At 36.5% G+C, this 6,807-nt stretch overlaps 1 pseudogene; it reads right to left on the bottom strand.

Moving 5' to 3' along the window:
* Positions 1 to 3,552: 3,552 nt before the first annotated feature.
* On the bottom strand, positions 3,553 to 4,898 carry LOC149537587 (phospholipase A1-Igamma2, chloroplastic pseudogene; annotated as a pseudogene).
* Between the last annotated feature and the right edge of the window lie 1,909 nt (positions 4,899 to 6,807).

Raw genomic sequence — 6,807 nt, 5'->3', positions numbered from 1 at the left:
CTTCTCACTATAATTTTTGGGTCTAATGCTTCACTTAGAACTTTCTCTATAGGAAGATATAATATTTGGGTCTAATGTTTCACTTAGAACTTACTCTATAGTAAGATATAATATTTGGGTCTAATATTTCACTTAGAATTTGTGCTGTAGGGAGATATAATTTTTTAATCTAATGTTTCATTTAGAACTTGCTCTATAGAAAGAGATGTTATAGAAAATAGTTAGATATTATATAGTACTAAGAAAAAATGTCATTTTCCCCTATCTTTCAAGAGAGGATAGTTAGATGTACCATCAAAGAAACTCATTGGAGATTATGAGAGTCTTACTATTTGTTAGGTTAGAAATGAAGACTTCGAAGATAAGGAAAAGATGTAGTAGAAAATGAAAATAGCTAGATTTAAGATGAAGATCTCTATTACATGATGATGAATTGTAGGTGGGATGAGGAAATGTCAGTAGTGATCCTACTTAGTTGAGTATTATAAACATTAACCACCACCATGAAAATTTAGATAGGACATCTTAAGTTTTAAAGTCTTCTTTTTCAATTTCATTCATTGAGATTTTGAATGAGAAAATTTTCAATAAAGCAATAGAGTCTAAAAATCTTTCTTGTTAGGCATGTAGGTAGGCAGTTAAATCGACAATAGAAGAGGAAAATCAATCTAGATATACATGAATGGTCATAAGAGCTATTAAATTATCAAATAAGACCATTAATTAGTGTTCTTTCAATTGTTGAGAGTGATACAATTTATATAACTTTTAGATAAGATGCAAGAGAAAGTTACTCATATTTCAGATTCTACACATCGGCTTTTATCTTTCTTTATCCAATAGATCCTACATGCGCTTCAGATTCAGATGTTGATTGAATTATTTTCAAATATCTATTAATGAATTCATTGATATTGGGCTTACAAACAAGAGTTTTTTTTCATGTTCATAGAAAACAAATGATGAATCCTCATTACCCAGTGAGGATAATCAAGCAGCCTCATTTTAAAATAGTGATTGTGAGTCTCAAGCAAAGAAAATAGAGGAAAATGTTGAAGAAACCGAGACAAGTGAATCAGAGAATGGGAAAAATAGCAGCTCAAGCAACATTCTTGATAAGTGATGCCCAAAAAACCTGACAAGCTTCTCCCATGTCCAAGCTGTGATAGCTTGGAGACCAAGTTTTATTATTACAACAACTACAATGTCAATCAACCAAGGAATTTTTGTAAGAATTTCCAAAGGCATTAGACTGCTAGAGGAACCCTAAGAAATGTTCCTATAGGAGTAATGATGCAGGAGCATCCAAAGGTATAAGGGCAATCCTGTGTCACCCAAAAAAAATGTACTTAGACTTAGTTTCTGTTTCACGTCTTTACATTTTTGGATACCCATTTGGCTCAAATAAAGGTTCCAACTCTCATAGTTCAACTATAAGTGCATTTGAAAATCTCAAAAAAATAGGAGCATGTGATTTGGCCATCATTTTGGTGACCTAGAAGGTGTGACTTGGCCAGATGAATGTAATTGAGATTTAGAGCATTCCAGAAAAAGAATAAGGTCAAAAGGCCCCACGGTTTGAAAGTTATTGCAATTTTTCGAGTTTTGGAGACCTCCTAAGAATTCTTCAAAGTCAAGTTTGGGGCATTAAATGACTTCGAAAAGGGTCAAAAAATGGGGGACGAGTGAAGCTGGTCCATAGGGCTATAGAGCACTTCGAGAGCTTTCCAAAAATGTAAACGGTTCGTCAATCGGAGCTACAGTTCAAAAGTTATGCCTCCCAGAAGTTCGGCTACTGTTTCTGGATTCTTCTAGATTTGCACCGACCTTTAATGCGGCTTCTGGAACCTTCTATTTTGTCGGTGGATGCCTACTAGCACTTTCTAGAATGTACTCCTAGTCCTTAACCCTCTGGGGTCTATTTAAGGAGATTTTTGGCATTGTAAAAGGCAGTTCGGAGTGGAGTTTGAGAGGAGGTGCTATAAGGAGAAATATTCTCCAGATTTATGCTATTGTAAGCCCTTAGGGCATGTTCTGAAGTTTATTTTCTTTGTACTACTTGTACTGGCTTATTTTCTCACTTAATATAATTTTCCCTTTCTGTTGGTTCCATTCTGTTCTTAGGTTGTGTCCCCATCAAGCAAGTAGGAGGAAGAACAAGCACAACACATATAACACTACTGCTACATCAACCTTGATCAACTCTCATGGCTCTTTGCACTCGATAACCTCTTGCTTTTCCTTGCCCATTCCAATGCAAAATGACTTGTGTAGGAGGGAAGGAATGGGTGTGAAATAATACCTCCTTGAATACAATAGGGAGTGGGAGTGGAAGAAGCATTTTGGGAGCAAATGGAACAAGTTCTCAGAATGGAATATGAAGACTGTGTTCTTACCAGTGTGGTTCAAAAAATGCCTCTTGCTAAAGTATGAAGAAAGCCCTTGAATGCAAATAGCAGAATGAGGTCGAGATTGGTGCACTCTAATTTTTCTTAGACTAGTTAATGGAACTAATTTTTGGCTGAAGTTTCAAAAAAAACCCACATAGATTTTCAGATCTTTACACCTCAAGGCTCAAACATCCTAAAGCACAGATGCAGATGCAAACTACCAAAACATGGCAGTGACACCTCAATGCAATTCTTCAAATTTTAATTGTTTCCATTTCAAAAATGGGGTAAAGCCCAAAATTAGTTTCAGCCAAAAAGAAAGACGAAATAACACAAAAAAAAATATTAATAAAAATCCATAAGCGTGAAAATCTTTAAAAATAATTAGCAGGTTTACCTTGAATGAGGATGTCTCCTATTGTTTGACTTGCAAATCAATCAAGCCCGAAGTCTGGTGCCACAACAGCAAAATAACAGAAAAACAACCAAGTAACTCGCCAACTGCAATTTAATCCTATTTCAAAATCAAATCCTGTCACATTTTAACAAACCAAAAACCGCACATCTGCTCTAACCTAGCTGTTCCATCTAATCTATGCACTTGTATGGAGAAAGAAACTGAACACAAGCTAATAAGGAACAAATCCAAAGATAAGGAACAATATAAAACTACAGAGAAAAAAATCCCTACCTCCAAACCCGAGAGAACAAATTGCTACCTCCAAACTAGAGAAGTTGTGCAAGAAATGAGCTACAGCAGTTCTATTTTGAGCACCCAAAAAAATGAGCGGGCAGATTTTTGACGGATCTGAAATTTTTTAGTTTTTATCAAAGTATTTGGTGGAATAGGAATAAGTATTCCAATTCCTTGAAATACTCTCTTTTTTGGCATAAAATGGGATGCATATTCCTATTGTATGCCTATTCCTAATTCCTACCTGCTGCACCCAAATGGAGAATACAAAGATTTCAAGAATAAAAAGATGCCTATTCCAGTCTATTCCGCTTGTGAAACGGGCCCTTAGCTCATAAAGTTATGAGTTATTGATAATGTTTTAATTATTAGAAAAAGAAGTACTCATTAAAAAAATTAAAAAAGATGCAAGTGGTAGAATAGAAGCAAAGGGTGAAAAAAAACAGCAATGAAGTGGAATAGAATGCATCAGATGGGAACCTGCCGAAGAGGAACTGGAGTGGGAGTGGTAGGAGAGTAGACCAACATACCATCTATGCGTCTCACCACTTCTTTATTTCTCTTTGCCCACCAGTTAGGAAGGATCCGTTGGCTTTCAATCAATAAGTCGGAGCATTTGTTTACCAGAGCCGAATCTCTTCCGGAGGACTTGAAGGGAAATTCGTTATTTCCATGAAAGCCATCGAGTGCATGCAAATAAACCTCCAAGTTGTGGAAATTTGCAGGGTTGAGCGTGTGCTTTAGGAAAGGTGACCTGCTGCTGTCTAAACTGATCTCAACTCCCACATGAACATACGCCCATGGAAGCCAGTGCAAAATCCTTGTCAACCATCCCAAGTTTTCGTTGAAAAACATCCCAGGGATTTTCGGAGCCAAGTCTCCTTTGTTTACCACACGCAGCACTCTGACGCCAATCTCCTCCATATGTTGGGCAAATGACAAGTTCCCTACGCGAGGAGACACGAAGGAAAACACTGTTATAGGAATTGAGGTGAAACCATATTCATTCACCATGGTTTCTTTGATATCATATGCGCTCCAAGTTGCAGTGCAGTTCCCAAGCTATGCCCAGTACATGTTATGCTCAATTCTTCTTCTCCTTTCTCTTTTTATTCCTTCACCAATCTGGTTATCTCACACATTACGATTCCCCTTGCACTAAGCCTGCATCTTACTGAGTTGTCGTCGGTGGAAGTATAGCAACTGAGAAGTCCCTTCTCAATCCTCACATCTGGATTTGAAATGGTTTCGATGTTGGAGCACGTCGTAGCCCTTGATGTCATTATAGGATCCAATATCTCTCTCAGATTTTGCATCCATTCAAAAGGAGTTTGAGTGCCTCCTCATGCAACAACTATGTCACATCTTCCCAATCTCTTTATCTCAACTGGGTCAGTGCAAACCGCAATATAACCAATCCAGGCCACGCCTTCACTTGATTCCTGCCCAAAAATGAAGTCCTAAAGACTCGTATTTGCATATATGTATTTTGTAACTTCATATCTACGCCCACAGGTTAGCAAACTCAGTCTTTGTGGGAGAGAGATTTTGCTGCGCTTACAATCCCCATAGTATGTGGAGGAGTGACAGTTGTCAAAAGAATCATAGCACTGCTGTGCAAAAACACCATATCTTAGTATCTCTGCTTTGAAAATTGAGTTAACGGGATCGAGCATGCCATTCCAATTGTTGACGCCCTGAATATCTCTCCAAATATTACAGACCGTTAATTGATTTTCTTTCTCTACTAGATTTCCTTGAGCTTTCTCATTTGCCTCCTTCTAATAGTTCAAAGCTAATTGACATAGTGCCATACTCTTTGATGCTTACACTATGTTGGTAAACAGATTTGTCTCTTAGAAAATACACTATTTGGCTCAATGGAGTGTGTGGAAAATCGATATCTCCAACAGTTGGATAGGCCCTTGATATCCAGCCTTCTTTTGCATTTAGAGGGGCAACTCGCTCGTAAGATAAGTTTTTTTAATTTTTCAATAAAGATGATTAGAACTTAGAATATAAAAAAGAAACGATTGATAGCGAATGCACCACATGACTTCAATGTTTTCATAAAATCAATGTAAATTGTTAATGAAAACAATCAAGAACTACATTGGAGAGCTATCACTGATAGCATGTTGATTTGATAATTCATGAGCATTTGCAAAATATTGTGAAAACACTCATTACAAAGAAAGAATCAATATTTCAACATTTAAGATACGTAGAAAGAGAGAATGCAAAGTGTCCTTTCTTTATTTCTTAGCACCGAGAACATATGAAATGACTAATTCTAAGAACAACAATTGTATGCACTTTCCAAATATTGTCTTGTTATCAAAACATAAGTGTTCCTTGTCGCAAAGTCCAAAAAGTCTCTTATTACATTGAGATTTATGAATTTGTAGCTATTCTAGCCTAACCAATCTTTCGGGTTCATAACTACCTAAAAAGTTAGGATTTTGACATTGGGAATGTATTTCACAACCAATTCAAACCTTTTACAAAGTAAAGCACAACATCCTAATTTTGTTTACAGTAAGTCACACATGTCTCCTTACAACGTAAACTAATCCTAACTTTGGTTCTTAGAAATTCATTTAGCAGGCCATAACCTCCATTTCTCCATTCAAAGTGTATCTTGCCAAAACTATATATATCTCACAATCATTAGATGACTAATGAACACATGCCAATGTTATGTCTATTAAACACCTCTGACCAAAATTACCGCGCTCTGCTAAGCTATTCAAGGTACTCTCCCCTCTTGAAGCATTATCTCAAATAGTTGGCTAGCTATATCATTTCTCTTATATTCTATCAAAGGTCACATGAGATGGTTGCCTACCACCACCATCAATTTCAATTAACATGGCTTCAAGTCTAGCATCTTTAATGATCTCTCTGATATGCTTCACCATGTCAAACTTCATCTATGTGCACTATATGGGAGAACTAGCATAATTAGGCCTTTGATATTTATATTTTATGATTAACTAGATGATCTTTCCTCCAATTTTTTAGATGCCTTTGGAATTCTACACTTTCTATGACCAATTTATAAGTGGTATGAATATCCCACCATCACTTAACCAGTCAAGATGACTTCTAAAGGAAGTCATAATATGTCTGTGATTCACTACTTTGAGCTTGTGTAATATGACAAATATCATCCACAAGAGTATCACCAACCTCCTTTTCCTGATGTAATTGTATCTCCGAAGATAAGTATTTTTTTCCAACAATAAGCATGTTAGCTTTGACTAATAGAAGCCTCTGTCATGTATCAAGTGTGTGTCAAGGGACAGTTTCATAGATCTTTATAATGCTTCTTCTGGCACCAATCTAGACACACCATTTCTCATTTCATTGCTTCTCGCATTTAGGAGACATTAAGGTGAAATGAAATAACTATAATTGTTGGCTCTATGTTCTTCAGTGCTCCAACACCACCATGCAGTAATATATGCTATATCAATATCTTGTAGAGTACATTGGGAATGACAAATGAGTTTTGACTCATAAGATCTTCCCCGTGATTTCTTCTAAATTGCTTACCACTGAATTTGAGAGAATGGTACACCAGGATATGTAACAATGGTGGTGATTGGTGTATTAACCTCACTTGAGTACCCAATGTGCATTGTCATTTTCTTATGCCTCCATCATATTTCTTAACAGTTTGGATGTTGTGCCACGCATATTATGTAAAACAGCTCACTT

This window comes from Cupressus sempervirens, chromosome 9, assembly GCF_028749045.1.
Source record: "Cupressus sempervirens isolate cs-2001-9-10 chromosome 9, ASM2874904v1, whole genome shotgun sequence".
In the NCBI taxonomy this organism is placed as follows: domain Eukaryota; kingdom Viridiplantae; phylum Streptophyta; class Pinopsida; order Cupressales; family Cupressaceae; genus Cupressus; species Cupressus sempervirens.
The sequence above is the reverse complement of the archived record's forward strand: the minus strand, read 5'-3'. Positions and strand labels throughout refer to the sequence as shown.